Below are 16,144 nucleotides of genomic sequence, written 5' to 3' on the forward strand. Positions count from 1 at the left end.
AAGTGCAATTCTGACAGCCAGCATCCGGCTCTTAGCTGCTAGACTCGCCTTAATGATATTTGATTTGCCTCTTACCAGCAGATAAATAATTGTATAAGGCCAGGAGCTTGCTCAGAGGAAGGATGAGGGGGAAGGCAGACTAATTTTCTGATTTCCAGTCACAAACTTGTGATGTTCTTCTGGGAGAGGAGTGAGGCCGTGTCTGTGCTGGGCATGGCCTGCCTTCAGCCTGCCAGCCTGATCTTTTTTCTCAGCCCCCGTCACCGAGTAACTAAGATGTGCTGATAATTGTATGGGGGAAGAGGGGATTTAGAAGATTTTCACAGGTTATCTGGTATGGATTTACGTGAGTTTGTTTTAAACACAAACCCCGGGGTGTTTTAGCTAATTCTGGGCTGTGCTTTTGGGTCTGAACAAGCTGCAGTCAGTGCAGGCTCTCAGGAGGGTGGGAAAGGTGGCTTCGAGCCATCTTTGCCTTCCAATTAGCCTGGGGGGCCTGGGGTAGGACTTAGGTTGCTCCTAATCCCACGTATCAGAATAACCCTGGCAGGATTGCTGCCGGCGTCTCTGGAGATCTGGCCATCTCCCAGCCCCAGACACACGTTCTCCCCACCCAGGAACGCCTCTTGCCCCCCACTGAGGCCAAATCCATACCACCCAGAGCTTTTACAGTGTAGGGGCTGTGTCTCCACCTGGTCAGGGTTAGGTCCCTGTCTTCATGCTGAAATTATTTTCCACTTGTGGAATAGTTTATCGAGAGATAGCGTGTGGCTCCTCCCGAAGTCCTGGACCACTCTTGAACAGATGAGCAGCTCTTCTCTCTTCCCTGTCTGTCTTCAGGTGTTCAGGACTCTGACCTTTTGACAGACATTTCCCGTGAACTTCTCTGTATTTTAAGTTGAAAAAAGAAATTACTTATGCACTGTCCCTTCCTGCCATCAGCAGGCACATGTTCTTGGCCAGGACTTTGGAACAAACAAAGCAAGACTTACTTAGAAAATACATATCAGGTTTTCATTTGGTCCCTCTGCACTGGGACACAAGACTGCAAGGTGCTTTATTTCAGATGGAGATTGATAGCCCAGTCTGAGTCCGTGTAAGTAGCAAAGTGGATGGCAATCTACTTTCATTTTGGAATTAATATTAATTCCAAGCAGATGAGGCCAAGCAAGCCACACACTGGTGTTATTTGCACAGTAGATTGAAGGCTTGGGGACACGGAGACATTGTTGAGCTTTAATTCCCTTTGCTGCTGCTGCCCTGGAAGAAGACATTGTCACTGGTGGGTCAAACAGAGGCAAGATAAATCTATGGCTTTGTCACCCTTTTTGTATCTGGGAGAGCTGACTGGCATCTTGGGAAGGACAGGGAGAAAGGGATTGCTTTGCCTGGAAGAGATATTAAGAGCTCAGAAAGGCAGGTACCTCCCCCCGCCCCAGGATTTAGGAAGCTGGTAGCATTTCAAACATAAATGGCCTCTCATCTGCAGTGCCGTGCCGGTGCTCAGAGGAGCGTGGTATAAATATGAAGGCAGAGAGCTGGAATAACTTATCAAGACCTCAGTAGCTCCTTGCTGGCACAGAGGAGCTAATGCATCTTTTGCCTGTGGACTGGCAATACTCTATTCACTGTTAGGGATTTCTAATGGGGTCCCCCTCAGTTCTGCTCCCAGCCTTTCAAACCGGCGGTGTCCTTTTGTTTGCAGAAAAAGACAAGTGGCTCTGGAAAGAATGCACATTTGTAAGGATTTTTATCGTCCTATTGTGTGTGTTCAGGGAGCCAGCAGGAAAAGTTGAAGAGTTTACAGAATTATGTTTTCAAGAGGATATATACCAAGTGGTGGCACCGTATTCAGCCTGTCTGCCTAGAGGAAAGGGGATGGGGGTCAGGGCAGGGACCTCCCTCTCATTCCTTCTACAGAAGGCATTTGAGCTTTCGGTGCGTTTAGAGGGAGAGGGAAAAGGACAGACCCACCTTCATTGCAGATCGGCTTGGTAGGTACGTCATTGCTGCTACAGGCAAGCAGCGATATTAGCACACTCATTAGCAAACAGATAGACAAGGGAAAAGGGAGCTTGGGAAGCTCCCAGGTGCATTTCCTTCAGCGCTAGGAGCTAATGGCACAGGGGGCTCCCCGTGAGAAGTATGCCAAATGAATTTCTTTTTCTCTCTTCCACTTGCACACACAATGCATACATTTTAGGCGTGCACGTACGTATCTGCAAAAACTCCCTCGTGCTGGCAGTCCAGCAGCAGGTGTCTCCAGAGGCTCCCGGGGCTGGGACGCCGGGCTGTGCCTGCGGGCACGGGGCGCTCGGCTGTGCAGGCAGCCGCAGCAGCAGGGCCGTGCCGCCCGCGGGCGGGCAGGGGACGCTGCCATGCTGCACAGGCACAGGCTGCCGTGATGGCCGAGTTGGCTTTGGGTTGTTCTTTCAAATATCCTCAGTTTTGTGATGCTTAATAAGAATATCCAAAGCCAAACCAAAGGTCTAACGTGTTTTTGGCTGCAACAGAAATAATTATCCCCTGTTCAGCCTGGCTTCTGGAGTCAGTAGCTTGTAACAGCTGCTGGAGGAATTAGTTCCAAATGCGGGAAGCTGTATGGGCAGAAGATGGAAATTTTGCTCACCCAAACCACAATGCTATCCACCCGTCAAAGGAGCGAGAAGAACCTCTTTGCACAGAGAGGGTCTGCTGGCGTGGGATGGAGCTGGCAGCGCCCCAGATCAGAAGCGTCTATTAGCAGGGCCTGAACTGATGTTGGGCAGGGGCTGGGCTAATTCCCCATTCTGAAACCTTGCTGGGTGCCTGCCCGAAATCCCTACCTTAGATAATCCAAAACGAATGTCAGACTTTATCCACAAATATAAGAGCATACGTGCAGAAAGCATAATTTGATTTCATTATAAAAAAGGAGAGAAAGTGGGGAAAAAAGGCTTTCAAAGCATGGACTGCCCTTGCAGGAGAGCACTGTAACCCACGCAGGTCACCACGCAAAGCCCCCGAAGGGTGATGCCGATGCACATGGGGGTAGGCAGACCCTGGAATGAGCCCCCCAGCCGAGGGGCAGAAGTAGTGCCCCATGGCTGGTGTGTGTGCCCAGGCACAGCCGGCCCCTGCAGCCCAGCCACTGCGGCCAGCATTCGATATTCACACTGCTCAGGGACTGGCCACCGGCCCAGATATTTTTTATTCTATGTTTTGAATTACATCACCAAAATTGAAAGCTATTCATAGGCAATTTTCAGTCTGAAACCAAGCAGAATTATTCTATTAAACAGGTTACTATGAATAATTCAATCATGCTCCAGAGGTGAAGGTGGCATCTATTGTAAATATCAGGAGGGTTTTGCTAAAGGGGCAAAAGTTTGAGCTGTGATGGGAGATGAGTGCCCAACCTGGGGCCACTGCTGTTGTTGGAGGCAAAATGTTTTCCCTAAACTGCTTGTAGGGATCAAAGACCTACGGCACCTACAGCAGCCGATCATCCGCTGTCTCCGTCCTCCTGTCCACCCATCGCTGCCCACGGCAGCAAAGCCGGTGAGGAGCGCATCCCTATCCACCCCTGGCAGAGCAGTTGGACTTGGCCAGCCTGGGAGAACCTTATTTCACAAGGTGGCAATTAAAATTTTATGCTCTGAGTTTTCCCTGAATGATTTTAAAACATCTTTTCTGATGACTTCCTAGTAGCAAGTCGAGTAAATTAGAATCTGAGTGCAATCAACATCCTTAATTCAGACGCCAGCCCGGGGTCCGTCGGGGAGGCTGCGTCTGAGCAAGTTCTGCCTGCCTAAGAAGGTCAAGGGCTGGGTGTCCTCGGAGGCTTTGCCCTTGGAGTATTGTCAGGCAGGAAAAAGAAACACCAGAAAGTAGGACACAGTCCCCTAAGTAGCATGAAAATCCCGCCCTGCTCAGTAAACTTTACTTCTTTCCCTCATCTGTATGTTTTCTGTCATATCTTAGGAGATGTGACTTTGATGATATATGAATAAAGGAGCATCAGCCAGCAGCTGTAACAAAACCAGCCCCCTCCCTCCTGCGTGGCCCTGCGGAGCAGGGTGGAGGAGCGATGCTCATCACCCGGCGGTGGAGCCAGGGGTGGTGTAAGGTCATTCCTGCTGGCGGTCGGCTCCAGCAGCGGTTTGGCGTTGAGAGCCAGTTCCTCAGGTCTGCTCGGTCTCCTCCTCCACCACGGCACGCCCTGACGGTGCCCACTGCTCCGGGTGGCTCCGTGCTCCCGTGTCCACCTGCCGTACCCGGTGACGTTTCCTGCATGGGAAGGTACGTATGGGGGCCGTTGGTCTCCAGGTCCTCCGCACTAACTCTGTGCGCTGCAGTGAGGCAGGTCCTGGATTTTTGTATGGTGGCACAAATCAGTCTGTTCAACCACCCATGCTTCACCCTGGTGCGAGGCTGTGCAGTGCTCAGCTGGGGCTCAGAAGACACCAAAGACTTGGAGAAGGACTCATTCCTGGGCAAAGGACCAGCAGAGGACACAGGGTCTGGCGTGGGCCATGTCTCCACGTGCACACACAGTCGTACCGCGTCTGCTGGCGCTGGGGAGGCTCCATCCGGGCGCCTTCGCAAACACGAAGCAGTTGTGAAACTCCCCGGAGCACAGCCCTGAGGCGAAACCTTTGGACAGAGACAATCCCGTTACATGAGGAGAGGGGTGGGAGAGTTTTTCTTTCCAATTAAAAGCTCTGATATGCTGCAGCTGCAGAGGAGCGGGGTTGTTTCCCCTTTCCCTGGTGTGCTCAGGCAGGGCTGGGATGGGCCCAGCCTTTAATAAATTACAGTGAAAACAGCGCACAGAGGTCAGGCCAGTGGCTGCCAGCAGCCTGCGCTCCTCAAAATGGCTTCTCATGTGTTGTAGGTAAAACTCAGCTTTGCAACCTGCATCGCCATGTGATAACAGGGATGGGACCCTCCACGGTGGCTGCGCTGCCCGGGAAGGTGCCAGTGACCACGGGCAGCTGTGGCGGGTGATGTCCAGGAGCTGCCTCAAGCTATCGGCCAGGCTGGGCATTTCCCAGCAGAGGAGGGAACCGACCCAGAGGAAGGAGCTGGATCCCAGCTCTGCCGATGCGTTCCTGGCACAGGGGGGAGCACAGGGGTCCCCGGGGAGGAGCAGCTCGGCCGATCCAGAGCGGCGGGCGATGGGCAAATGGATGGGAGAGGCGACGTGGTGGATACTGCGGCCGGGGCTGCTCCATCTCCCGCGGTCCCCTCCGCTGAATGAAAGCTGTTTTTGTTTCGCCTCCCGCCCCAGAGCCGGAGGTGTGTAAACAGGAAGAGTCGCTCCCTGCACACCGGGAGCGAGGGAAAAACGAGGTGTTGAAAAGATGACAACTGGCTCTGCCGAGGAGTTCACCTGGTCGGGGAGGTGGGGAGCGGGGGGAGACGGGGAGACCGGGCAGGCGAGTGAGGTGAGGGACGGGGGAGGTGGGGGGGCTGCAGGGGAAGGGGAGACACTTGGAAAATTTTATCTTTTATTTCAGGAGCAGAAAATATTCTCCATCGCTTCCTGGCACCAAAGGTTTTTCGCTTTCTTCCACCCTGAAAAAATAAAGCCAGGACCGTCTGCCTGATGAGAGATGGAGGGGCAGCGGCGGAGCCGGGGCGGGCAGGAGGACGGGCAGGATGTAGCGTATGAAAAGCGCTCTATGCAGCTCAACTCTCCTGTGGGCAATAAGGGCTGTTGGAAAGCCCAGAAAGAAGCTTTATCATGGAGTGTTTATCGCTGAGGTCATTTCTGCCCTTCCTCACTTGCAGCCTCCTCCTCCCTCCCCTGCTTGGGGACCAGGCTCAGGGCTTTCTGAGGAGAGAGCCTGCAACGTCCCAGGTCTTCCCGGTCTCCCCACAGCCCAGGTGTCCTGAGGATACCTGTTTTGGGGACAGCTGCACTTGGGACGCCGCTCCATCAGTGGAGCAGTCGGTCGAGGCAGGCACTATCGAGGCTCTCCGCTTTGCACCACTGTCGCACGGTGCTCGTGCAAAACCCTTTTTCTCCAAAGGCCATTGGAGAAAATTGACATTTGGTGGCAGGACAAGATCCCTCCGTTCTTCAAAACAAGTCCCCACCATCGCCATGCAATACTCCAGGGAGGATCCACGTTCCGCCGCCACCGCTCCCTGCAGACGGGTGCCCCAACACACAGCGATTTCATTTCCACCCGCCAGTGGCTTAAGAGCAGCCGGCCAAGACTGGGTGGCGTTAGGGGACAGCCAGCTCCTGGTGACATCGCTGAGATACGCGTTGTTACCACCTGGTGGCACCAAAAAAAAGTTGTCAGAGGAGGAACTAATTAATACCAGTTGCAGTCCTTGGCTTGGGAATTTCAGTGCCGTTTTTAGGATCGCTGTGGTTCGCTGTGTGGTTGTTAAACATCGAGTCATGTTTTATAGCTGGAGGGTTAATGTTTGTGGGCTTCAGCCTCGCAGCAGGGGACGGGTTTAGGCTCAGGCTGCACAGCAGAATAAAAGCGGGGAGGTGCTCTGCTTGGGGAGCAGAGCTCAACCCCCTGCACCCCCCGGCTAGTATGGCAATGGCTCCTCGTCTTCCCCAGGGCGTGGGGTGACTGCTCAAGAGCGGAGCTCGCTGCCTGTGCAACGGCAGGCAGGTGACCCTGTGGGATCCTAAATCCTTTAGAGTAATCCTAAATCTGCCACAGCTTGGGCTGATTTGTCCTCCCTCGTTTGGGCAAGGCAGGAGTGAGGACCAGGGATGGAAGTTTGGACTAGCTGCATGCCGGTGCTTGTCAGCAGGAGAGCATCAGGGCCAGGGTGGGAGGGTGGGTGGGAAAAAACAGCAGAAATTCCTCCCCAGCCAGGAGGGAGGCTTCAACGCCGTGGCCCCCAGGGGAAGGACCTCCGGGAGAAGAGGCCAGGTCCCTGCAGGGGCTGCGCTCGACGGTTGTTGACAGCAGCTGGCTCTCAGGGAGCCTCGAAGCGACCCTAAAACTGTCCAAACAAACCCCCATCTCACAGCTTTTCTGGCCAATGTATAATCTATCCCCGGGTCTGCTTTATCGCAGGCAGAAGGCTTGAGCACCACAGCTGTGGTGTTCCCCATCCTCCCGGTAGCAGCGGGGGCCATGGCACGACTGATGGGGAGAGGGCTCGAGCTCCCCCCATGTCACAGCATCACACCAACACCCCCGTCCCTCACTGCAAAAGCCCTTCTTCATCCTCCGGGAATGGCACAGACAAGCGCCCAGGCGGGGGGATAGTGGGACAGTATGTGACGCACCCGAGCGGGGAAGACGGCATCCTGCTCCAACCCATGTGAGCAGGGTCTTAACATGGCCTGAGAAGCTGCATGGGAGCTGTACCCTTGTCCGTACCTGTGAGCATCGCCAGTATCCCCAGCCATCACCCCCTCCACTGCTGTCTCCCCGCCCTGTAAATGCCCTCTGCTTTCCAAGTAGCCTTGCTTCCCTCCTTGCTGCGCCAGGCTTACATTGCATGAAGACCACCCCCATTTGCAGGACACCTCTCCAGCTTTCTGGTTTCCCTCCAGAGCCGTGAGGTGACCCACGGGTGAGGGCTGCTGCCAAAGGTGATGGAGGCTGCAGGGATGACCAGGGCAGTGGGACTCGGCTGGGTTGTCTCTGAGCTGCGCCACATCCCAGCCAGCCCTGTGCAAGGCTGCAAGAGCCTCCCACGTCCCTCCTTTCCCTGTGATATTGCTAAGCAGAAGGTAAATTGAAGGCAGGACATCTGATGAAAGAGAGTTTAATTGCTTCAGGTTTCATTCAAAAAACATAGCTTAAATAAAGCGGGGGCAGAGGTAGCAGCTCTTGATGGTTTGAGAGATTTATGTATCTCAGCTGCTCCTGATCAGCCCCGATCACCTCCAGCTCCCCGTCGTGTGTTTTCCACCCTTCCAGGGTTGCCCCATGTGTTGAAATGTTTGGGTGTCTCCAGAGGACTGAGCCTTGGCCCCCATTAATCCCCCCTTGCTAACCCGACAACAGGGAGGAAATTGGCTTCAATTAAACGTGTAAGGTCTGATTTCCCTTTGAAGTGTAGAGCAGCACAGGAGGCTGCTTTGGGGAGGTCTGGAGAATAACGAGATAAAACCAGGCCCAAAATCTTAAAACTGGGGAGCTGCAAACTAGAGACAAGTCTAAGCCCATGGAGCAGCCTGGTTTCTGTTTCATCTCCCTTAGGAGTGTGCCCACACTTCCAAAGCAGTGCCTGAGCGAGGAAGGTACCCACCAACAACACAGCAGGGAGGGGAAGTGATGCAAAGACACCAGAAGGACCGATGTGTTGGCACAAGCATGAGCTGGGGCATGGCCACACTCTGAAGGTCCTTTGCAGAAAGGTCCGTTCACGGCAGCATTAGCCTGAGCATCCCCTAATCTGCTTCAGACACTGTCCAAGGGAAGATAAACCTCCTCTGCTTGGGGACGCTTCAGTTTGGGCTCATTGCCTTCAAGGATGTGGAGACAGCACCTGGGCACAGACGCCTCCAGAGAGCGGGAGTGAAGCACCCAGGTCCCTCTGCTTCGGATGGGTCTCCCAGCCTGCGCAGCACCCTTGCAGGGCGTGTGGGTATGCACAGAGCTGCTCTGCTGCCCCTGTCCTTGGGACCTGGCAGTCTCCAAGTGCAGGAAAGGTTTCATCCAGCATGGAGATACCCACTATGCGCTTGCTGAAATGAGATCTAGAAGCACCCAGTCACATTTTCTGCATCTTCTGGCGCGCTATGGGAATAACATATCACCAGCTACTGCCTGTCATCCATCCTGCTTATTTCCTGCACAGGACCTGATTTATGCGTGCATCTTTTTCCTTTATGCCATCAGTGCATGCTGATAGATGGCCCCTCTCTCTGCTCTTTCTGTCCCCTTGTGCTACATCAAACCATTAATTCTTTGCCAATGTAAACCTGTCTCGCCTTCAAGACTTTAATTTTGCAAAAGCATAAACACCTTATAATCTGTCTGTCTTTATCTCGCTAGCTGGCTCCGGAGCTTTCCCTCCCCTTCCGTTGGCCGTAGGTTATCTGCGGTGACAATGCGGCCACGGAGGAGAGAGCAGCAGCAGCAAACGTGGCCAGTGGGTCTGCCCCAGCCTCAGCTGCGTGGGCCAGCTGGGAGGAAGGGTCACTCACTACCCTCATCATTCCTCTGAACCACAAAACAGCCTGTGCATATTCCTGGAGAGATGTGGGAGGTTCAGCCAGGCCCAGTAAGCCATTAAATCCAAGGGTCAAGTGCTTGGCAGGCCAGTAAGTGGTCTAAGCCCAGCTTCCAGGTCTCTGAATAATGCCCAGACCTTCTGTGCAGGGAGAGTTTTCATCCTGAACAAATCCTGGCATTTCTTGGGTTTTTAGTCCTGATGAAAGACTGAAAACAGAGCTTTGTGATGACCTGGGAACCGGACACTTGCTCACTGCCCCATACTGCTGCCCCCCCCCCCCATTTTGCTCTGCTCACAGCCCGGCTTGCACTCGAGGTGTCGAGCTGATGAACAGATCTGTGGGTGGGAGCTGGGGCATCTGCAGGCAGGACTCGTGCTCACTGCTTGGAGGTACTTCAGGTTAAATGCAAGTGCCCCGAGGTTCCCTCCAGCAGTGGCAGCTTTGCCATGGCCAGAAAGAAAAAGCAAACTCCAATGATGTTGCGAAAAGAAGCTGTGTAAATCCTGGGGCTGCACCACGAGACGTGTGTCACTGCCCTGCTGTTTGCCGACGAATGCATTTGTTCCAGAAAGAGGGACATAACGAGCCAGTGTCCAGGCTGCAGCCGCTGAAGTCCCTGAGCAAGCCTCACAGCAGAGCTCAGACCCGCACAGCCCAGAGGGACAGGCGGTGCCACGGTCAGGGCACGCTCGCCCAGCGTTCAGAGCAGGTCCGTTGCTGACCACCGCCAGCACCACCCAGCCTCAGCTGAGTCTCCAGTGAGTCCCTGCAGATTTGTCTTTCCCTCCCTAACTTTCCTCTTTCCCCTTTTTGATTCTTATTTGAGTCATTTGTCCCGATCTTTGGCAATTCCTACAGCATATAAAAATATGTGCCATTTCTCCCTTTGGGGAATGACGTGAATTCAGTTCCATGGTTGTAATCCATTTAGTGCCAGGTTATTAAAATGAAGATATCTTTCAGCACTACAGACCTGTTAATCAGGGGAATGGCTTCAGAGGGCTTTTGTGGGCTCTGTTAATTCGTGCTGCATTGAGCCACGTAGAGCTGAGAGGAGCATTAGGGACAGGAGTGAAGGGAATAAATCAATAAAGTGGATTGAAGAGTGCTCGGCTGGCTTGCTATTCTGCGGCTGCTGTGTTCTGACTTAAACGTTTCACATCCATCACAGCCTGCAGATGTAACTCTGGCTCACAGGCAACAGGTTTTGTCCTTATCAGTTCAGTGTGTGCTATGCAGGTTTATCAGCACGTGGAGCTGCCCTGCACGGTGGCCCCTGCCTCGTCCAGCCGCCCGAGCTCCATAGCATCACCCATCCAGTCTGGTGGGGTCTTCTCCAGGGGCTTCGCTCAGCAAAGTGGACAGAAAGTGCAGCTTGAAGCAGTGGCTGCAGGGCGCTGGGAGGGGACTGAGGCACCCTTCACTTTGTGATTGCTGCCTATTTGATGTGCAAACTGAAGCACTGCTGCTGAAGGCTTTATCGTATAAAGCCTCCTATCCCATCTAGGTCCTTATGCCGTGTTTGTGGTCTCTGAGCACTTGCCTTGGTGCCCCGGGCCCCGCAGTCGGACACCTCCCGCGTACCCCCTGCTTTCTCAGCCCTTCTCTGCCCAGCTCGGAGGATCCTCAGTGCTGATGTTCCTGCCCAGAAACAGCCTTTTGCTGTATTCTGGCAGAAATCACTGAGACCAGGCAACCGGCTAGCACGACACTCAATAACAGTCTGCAAATTAATATGAAAATCTGTGTTTCTGCCCAGTTCATCCAAACCATACATCTGTGCCAGAGCTCGGTCTCCCTTACAGCTGCTTGGAGAGCACCTCCGTAAGGAGCATCTCCTGAGATGCGGAGATGAGGTCTGTGAGATTGCTGCTGCTTCTGCTCAGTCGTGGTGAGTGCGAACAGAGAGCTTTGGTCCTCCCATATTTCTGCTTGGCACCGCTCACCCGCACATAGAAAATTAAAGCCTTGAGCACACGCTCTGGGGCAACCACTATTGCCCCAAGAAAGGAGAAGACAAACTCATACCCTTTCTCTGCGGTGCCCCGTCACAGATTGGGGTTGCCAACAGCAAGCCCAGTGCACCCACAGCCAGGCCGTTTCTCTGTGCGAGCATCCCACAGAGAAATGCAGCTGAAGGCTTGGAGGTGAGAGCCGGCCGGTGCCATGCTGTGCAACGCTGTCAGCCCTACGGATGCCCTGGGAAGAAAAGTCCCTGCTCCCACGCTCCTTCTGGGCAGCTCCTCCCTGCAAGCATCTCTGATGTAAGCACAGGGAGGGAGCAGTAATTCAAAATAATCATTAGTAATTTGTACTGCTCCTAGCCTGTGACAATAGGTTGACTTTTAGAAATTCCTAACTTCTACTAATTGGGATTTTCCTTTTACAGTTATGGCATTCTGGCAAACAAAAATGCATCGTGCTACCTCTGCATTGCCTGTCTCTCCGTGCTTCTAGCGGGAGAATCTCCAGAGCTGTTGTAAATACAACAGGATTAAGTGAAAACCCTCTTTGCAGAAGTACAGTTAGTGTTCTGCCTTTTGGCAGGTCTGATCACTTGTGGTTAATTTGGAGCACGTGTCATTCTCTGTCCTCCTTTTGGCTAAGAGGGAGCTCTTGCTTCTGAAGGAAATATTGCATTTTCATTGGGTTTAATTCTTTAGGAAAAGAAATCATTCATGTCTCCTGACTTTGAAACCTGGAAGCTTTATCATCTTGCTATTAAAAATGTTCTTTTTTGCTGAAATGTTACAGAACAGCAGCTTTTAAGTCTTTGCTACGGTCAGACAATGGGAAGATGGCATCAGCTCCATGCCTGCGAGTGGCTTTAAGGGAACTTTAAGGGAGTGAGATGCTGGAAGTTAAGCACCAAAAAGATGGATTAGGACTGTTATCAGTCCTAATCAGTTATCAATAGTGCTGCTTAGAATAAAATACCATACAGAGTTATGACCTGCCTTGAGTAGTGGAGTTAGGGTTTTCCTACACAGAGGTGAGATGGGGAGTGAAAGCACCACGATTAGGTGCAGAAAAGCCGGGTAGGTGTTGGGACCCCGGCACGAGCACAGGTGACAGGGAGCGATCAAACAGGAGAAAAAAACCTCGTTGGCTTTAAGGATGGTGCAACGCCTAGAGGGCTAACCCCTAAAATCGCATGCCTCATCGATACCTGCTGGAGTTCGCAAGTCTCAAAGTTTTGCAACAGCAATCTATAACTAACAATCTCATTTTCCTGGAATTTGCTCATTGGCACTTGCTCACACTGAGAACAACTGGAAAATGCACTTGCAGTGCCCGGACTGAGCTGGCTGAGCTGCGGCACTCCAAAATCATATTATGAGACTTTCCCCAGCTCAACAAATCTCTCGGCTTTCAGACCCAAAAATCTCCAGGTTATCTTTATCTGTTTAACTTCAAACTTTGAAGCAAAAATACCCCAGTTGGAGGACATGACTGAGATAGTTCAGGCTGGAAAGTCAGCCTGCCAAGGGAGTTGAAAGGTGCATCAGCCGGGCTCCCACGGAGAAGCCAGCTCTTGCTGTTAGCGGCAAGGCACCAGGACCCATCTCACAAGAAGTTAAATAACTGAATAGCTCAGAAATCCTCCCTCTCTCCTGGCAGCTCAACACAGGGACAGAATTATTTACCATTTAGAATATATGGATAGCTCAGGGTGCTTAAGAACCTTTTACCAAGCTCGGTTTGGCCTCATACCTACTCTCGATATCTCACCAAACATTGCACTGGTCGCCCAGTGTCCTCAGACGTGGAAAAAATAGATAGAAACGAAGAGTTTTGGCCTTCTTACTGGGAATGAGTTGACTGATGCTCACCGTGAGTTTAGAGGGCAAGTTTTTACCTTTTGGGCACAAATTACATCACTGGCTGTTGCCTCATCCCGGGCGGCAGCGGTGGGAATTTTGCTCATCCCTGCCAGCCTGCGAGAGCCAGCACGGCCCCTGATGGGGCTGAACCCCGGTTGTCTCTAGGACCAAACCTTGCTGTGGGCAACCCAGGAATGCCCGCAACAGGAGGGAGCACGGGGAGGTGCTGGTTTGGGGGGGCCAGGGCTGCGGGTCGGGTCCTCCTGGGGGGTCCGGTTTTGTTTTCCCTTTGACTGAGGATGCGATGGACGAACCTATGAAATTTGATTTGGGGTTTTAAGCAGTGAAGAAAGCTTGTGGTCCCTTTGGAAAAGACATCAATAGCTGGCATGCCTGCAGCCCTGCCCTCTGCCTCCCTCCCCCCGGCCACAAGAGAGGGAAGGCGCAGGCATGAGGCGCTGAAACTGAGGTTGTGGAAAATGCTCTTTGTCAGAGGAGGAGAAGAGATTTTCATGCATTCTGTGTACATTCCTTCTGGGCTGGCTCTTGCTTTGTATTTAAAAATCTCCTGGTAACTCGCTTTTTCTGTACTCCGTCTGCCTTTCAGCTTTGTGGTTTTTTTCCTTTTTTTTCTCCAGGTCGGTTTATCTCAATGGTTTCAGTCTCTCCCCTGCCCACCCCTCTGCAGCTGCTCCTCGTGCTCTCTGACGTGCTGGGATTGCCATTAGTTATTTCAGAGGCAGAGGCTGGCCGTGGCAAGCATGCCACCCTGCTCACCTGAGAAAAGGAGATGCCTCTGCTTGCAAGCGGCAACGCGTGCTCCGGGCCGAATGGGAGATGGGAGAAAGCTCTTCATTTCAGTGGATGTGATGTGAATCCCAACGCGCGGGCACAGAGCAGCCAACCTGGGCTGGGTGGCCAAGCACCAGGAACAGCCCCCGCCATGGATGTGGAGACAAGGTTGGATGGTACGCAGGGCTGAAGTGATGCTGCTAAGGCCACGTAGCAGGTCAGTGGTGGAAAAGCAAGCTGAACCTAACAGCCCTTAAGCACAAGGCTAAACCCCCTCCTCTGCAATGGTGAATCTTCCTTGTCCCAGCTGCAGGACCCTGGGGGCATTCCCTCATGACTTTGTTGATGGGTAGGTGGGAATCCCATGAAGTTTTCTTCCTACCCCATTCTGAACTGAGTTTGGCAAATATTTTGAAGTTAAGAGCCATCATGGGATATAAAAAAAAAATAAAAATCAACATCCTCCATGTTGGCCAGGTTACCAAAATGCTTGTTTCTTTCTTTCAAAAAAAACTTAAATGGAGATAATATCTTGCTGCAGAAAGGTTTGTTTTCAGTGAAATGGTGTTGGGAAGATAATATAAAATCTTGTTCACCAAGTCTATTTGAGGGGGGGGGGGGAACCAAAAAACACCAGAGGCCTAAATGCTTCTGTCAGGGAATCACTAGAGACCATAAGGCAGCCTGGGGATTGTCCAGGGCTTCAGCTTCTGTCATCCTTCCGACTCCATATGTCTCTTGTTCTTCCCCATTCTCTCTGTCCCAGCACAGTCTCAGTCCTGGGTTTACTGGCAGGATTCAGACCTGTGTGATGCCCATGCCACCAGAAAAAAGATGCCTTCACCTTTCCTGTACGTCTTCTGCATCATTTTCCACATCGCTGCAGAAGTCTCCCTCATTCAGGGCTCTTTGAGCAAGTTTGCACCATGGCTTGTGTCTCCTACGACGTCCCTCACTGAGGAACCCCACTGCTTCCCAGTCTATGGGTGAAGAAGAAAATGTTGGGTTTCCCTTCCCCTCATAGGATTTTGTAGACTTGTCTTGTGGGCCCTTGACTCGGCTTCATCCATCCAAACCCTGCTTTTTTCTTTCCCTTTTTTTAAAGCAAACTCTCTTCTTATATATGATAAATGCCACCCAAGACTTGGCCATTCTCTTCATGCCATTCACCAGACCGTAACACCAGGCTTGAGCTGCAAAATCCTCTCTGGGTGGTGGCAACCTAGAATTAGCCATGATGTATGACAGTCTCCAAAGAGAGATACTGAAAGATAAGTTGCTCAAGAGGTTTAAAAAATGAACTGTGAGGATTCAGGGCAAAGAACAAGCCAGTGTCTGCCAGAAGGGAGGCAAAACCCACGCTCATTTTAAGAAAGCCCTCTTCACTCAGCCATTTGCTTCAGCAACATTAGTCTTAATGTCTGCACTGCTCTGAAAGGAAATTTTGATCAATTTGTGCCTCTTTTATGACTGCACATAGTGCACTTAATTTGTAGGTTTTATGCAAATAGCAACCACTGTTTATTTGTTTTTAAATTCTTATCAGCAGTGATATATTGTTTGTTTATAAACAAAGAAAGGCTAGTGTTTGAGTGATATTTCTTGCTAATTGGAACTTATTGTGCGGGACAGAGTAGAAAAGGAGTGTGCCTTTTAGCCGAGACCATATGTAAGAGTGCTCTCATTTTAATAAAGCTGAATGCTGCTCACTGCCGGCTCCTAATCTGAAAAAGCAAAGTAAATATTTCAGCATTTAACAGCCTCTTTTCCATGCTTCAGAGCTTTGGGGGGAGAATACATTTTCATAATTGTACTTCATAACAATGCATCTGAATATATTTTGGGGAAAAAACAGAAAAGTAGGCTCCAGGAGAGGCACTGGGCTGACGTGCCCTGGTGCCATGCTGGGGCTGAGGGAGCGTGCCGGGGGGGTGAACCGCCGTGTGTGCCGGTGTCTCCCCGTGCCACTGCTCTCCCTGCAGCTGCCAGGCTGCAGCTCCTCGGTGTCACCCCTCTCCTTCTTGCAGGCTCGCTCCTGGGACCGCGCTGCTGCCTCCGAGATGAACGGGTAGTTGGAGGGCAGAGGAGGAATGAGGATGCTGGTCCCTGCAGATGCCACTGCCGCGCAGGGTGGATCCGTCCCGGCACCGGTTGCACAGTCCCGCGATGCTGGGGGTGCAAGGCAGTCCCAGCTCTCTGCGGCCCCGCGGCACTGCTTCACCAGCGCCGTGCTCGGTCCTTGTCCCCACACCAGTGTCACCCCGGGAGGCAGGTACGTGGGGTCCCACCGGCCGGCTCCCGGGGAGAGGATGGTCTGTGGAGTTTTATTTACAGGCAAACACTCAGCCTGCATGACAAGTTATGGTCAAAGAGG

Source organism: Aptenodytes patagonicus, chromosome 9 (assembly GCF_965638725.1).
Source record: "Aptenodytes patagonicus chromosome 9, bAptPat1.pri.cur, whole genome shotgun sequence".
NCBI lineage: Eukaryota > Metazoa > Chordata > Aves > Sphenisciformes > Spheniscidae > Aptenodytes > Aptenodytes patagonicus.